We start from the raw sequence: 3,681 nt of genomic DNA, 5'->3' as shown, positions 1-3,681 counted from the left end.
TCAGTTCTAGTTCAGTTCTAGTTCAGTTCTAGTTCAGTTCTAGTTCAGTTCTAGTTCAGTTCTAGTTCAGTTCTAGTTCAGTCCTAGTTCAGTTTTAGTTCAGTTCTAATATAGTTCTAGTTTTGTAACAAATGACATTATATAATGAAATAATTAAAACAGATTAAAATAAAGCAGTTTTAAAAACAAAAACCCTCAAACATTGCCCTATGACATAAAATTATATTCAAATCAAATATAAACATAATTTATCATTATTATCTAATTAAATTACAAAACAAAACATAATTAAATGCAGAATACAAAAAAAAGCACAACATCAACTTATATTATTAAATACCATCAATTATCATGATCTCTGTAACTTTAAAACTCATATGATTAATTTTTACTATGTTTTTATTTGCATACAAATGTATTTGTTTAATTATATTTGTCAAACTTGATTTTATTATTGCAAACTTTAACAACTAAGTTCATGGTTTGAAAGATATATCCCCACGAACTTGGTTGGCAAGAAAAAAAAAATACATTTTATATAATTAGATTTTAATTACCAAACATCTATACAAATAGTTTTTTTGTTTTCAAAGATGAGTTTAAAGACTTGTGATCATGATACCAGATGATCATCAGTATCAAGTACGAGACACAAACACGTTAAAGTTTATAAGTTTTTTGTTAAAAGGTGATATGTTGTGTTAAGGTGGGTTTAGGTTTTATTATTGTTTTGTTTACTTAATTAAACACTAATTATAAGTTTAGTACTCGTAACAACAATGTAACTTTATATAGAAAAAAATTCCCCGCCATAAAGTTCAAGATAATCAAAATGCATAAAAAAGTTAAATAGAAATAAAAACAGATATAAAACTTTAAGAATTTTTACAAAGTCATTATGTAAAAACAAAAGTTCAAAGTCAAAGTTAAGGTTAAGGAAAATTAGACAAAACAACACTTAAGAATTATTAGATAAAAATATGACATCATAAATTTTCTAATCTTTCAGCCTTTTTTATTAGTAATACCATTTAACCTCTTCAATCAAACAAATATACATTCTTTTATTCAATATATTTTTGGAAAAAAAAACTCATGTTATTATTAACTTTTATTAACAATTTTATTCCCTCTTAATGTTAAACGTTCATTGCACCTGTTTGTCTGTAAATTTGTCCGCATACGTGCAGTTGTGTGTGTTCATTTTGACCCTGAATATACCAAAAATGGTCACTTACATTTAAAATTGATGAAGGCCTGTTTTCATTGATTAAACAAAACATAACAACAAACACCTACACTTTTAACCAAATTTTTAACGAGTCTACAAACATGACGTCAAAAATCTTACTTCTTTATTCTGTTTTGTTTTCTTTTGGTTAAATGTGGAAAACTTTGTAAATTGAAATTAAAATTTGTTATCTTCAAATAATCTAAATATTTCGTCAGCTAATTTGTGAACATTAACACTTATTTGTGTGAACGCAGCAATGTTCGGTTCTTAAGTCTTTAGTTTGGTAAAATGGTTTTAATTTATTATATGAAATTAAAAAAGAAATATGCACTTGAAATATTTATACAATGAAGTAAAAACTAACAAGCTGAGTTTAGTTCTAGTTCAGTTCTAGTTCAGTTCTAGTTCAGTTCTAGTTCAGTTCTAGTTCAGTTCTAGTTCAGTTCCAGTTCAGTTCTAGTTCAGTTCTAGTTCAGTTCTAGTTCAGTTCTAGTTCAGTTCTAGTTCAGTTCTAGTTCAGTTCTAGTTCAGTTCTAGTTCAGTTCTAGTTCAGTTCTAGTTCAGTTCTAGTTCAGTTCTAGTTCAGTTCTAGTTCAGTTCTAGTTCAGTTCTAGTTCAGTTCTAGTTCAGTTCTAGTTCAGTTCTAGTTCAGTTCTAGTTCAGTTCTACTTCAGTTCTAGTTCAGTTCTAGTTCAGTTCTAGTTCAGTTCTAGTTCAGTTCTAGTTCAGTTCTAGTTCAGTTCTAGTTCAGTTCTAGTTCAGTTCCAATTCAGTTCTAGTTCAGTTCTAGTTCTAGTTCAGTTCTAGTTCTAGTTCTAGTTCTAGTTCAGTTCTAGTTCTAGTTCTAGTTCAGTTCTAGTTCTAGTTTTAGTTTTAGTTCTAGTTCTAGTTCAGTTCTAGTTCAGTTCTAGTTCAGTTCTAGTTCAGTTCTAGTTCAGTTCTAGTTCAGTTCTAGTTCAGTTCTAGTTCAGTTCTAGTTCAGTTGTAGTTCAGTTGTAGTTCAGTTCTAGTTCAGTTCTAGTTCAGTTCTAGTTCAGTTCTAGTACAGTTCTAGTTCAGTTCTAGTTCAGTTCTAGTTCAGTTCTAGTTCAGTTCTAGTTCAGTTCTAGTTCAGTTCAGTTCTAGTTCAATTCAAGTTCAAGTTCATTTCTAGTTCAATTCTAGTTGAATCCAGGTCTAATTATATTTATCGTTTTCAGTAATTCTAAACTTCAATTTTCTAAAACATGTTTGTTTTGTAGTTTTCTCAAATTTTCACTAAAATAAAGTGTTATTAGTATTATATTAGGTTTTTTTGTATAATCATATTTTATAGTTTTATTAATTTTTTTGTAAAAAAAGTTACGTTCTTCGGTGTTTTGTTAGTTAGAAGAAATAAAACTAATAATATTAGCTCATTTTCTGCGCCGGAAACATTAATGAGAGGGTAATATTCTTAAAACAAAAACTTGGCAAAAAAGAAAGATATTAAATCATCTTTTGTTTTCATTACTTTTAAGACCAATTTCTACGAAACTTAAAATTATAACAGAAATTAAGCACAGAAGAACTTGAGATGTTCATGTGTAGAAGAAAGAAAAAACTACGTTCTAGGTTTAACAACATTTGGTTTTGGTCACACTTAGTTAAGCATAAAATGTTAATAATGAAAATCATATTAATGTTTACGTTCATACATACGTACGTACATATGTACCTATATACTCCTCACAAAGATGTATGAAAAAAACGTCTTTTTAAAAAGTGGGCGACCACCAAATAAGAGAAAAGAAAACTTAAAGTTCTATTATAAAGGTAAACTATAGATATGTGTGTTTTTTTTCTTTTTTTCGTTTAAAACTCAAAGTAATAACTTTGGGTTTGTTAGACCTTTAAGCCAAGTTTAAACTTTTTTATTGTTCTTTGTTTCCAGGAAGTAAAAAGCTGTTAGCTTAGAACTTCATTAAGTTTAATAAGAAATAACATTTTACCTGTAGCTTTTGCTAATGATCTTAATTTTTTTAAGAAAAGAACTTTGTTTATAAATAGATACATATGTATAAAAAAAATAATCGTATAATACTGTGAATAATTTTCTTGATTAGCCATGCATGGATTTCCAATTAGAATTCAATTGTTTGCGAAGTTTTAAAGTTGCTGTTTTATTACATATTTATAATTAAAAGCAAATTTTTCATAAAACTTTATTTTATTTTTTTCTTTTAAAGTTTGTTAAAATTTTAGTTAATTTGTTAGGAAATCTGTAATTAGTTTTTGTATACATAGTTATTTATTCTATTTATACAGTTTAGATGTAATGTAATGTATACCTCAACTAGGTGAAAATTTCCATAGATTGCGAATTAGAACTGAACTAGAACTGAACTAGAACTGAACTAGAACTGAACTAGAATTGAACTAGAACTGAACTAGAACTGAACTAGAACTGAACTAGAACTGAACTAGAA

This window comes from Lucilia cuprina, chromosome 6 (genome assembly GCF_022045245.1).
Source record: "Lucilia cuprina isolate Lc7/37 chromosome 6, ASM2204524v1, whole genome shotgun sequence".
NCBI lineage: Eukaryota > Metazoa > Arthropoda > Insecta > Diptera > Calliphoridae > Lucilia > Lucilia cuprina.
This window is presented reverse-complemented; position numbering follows the sequence as displayed.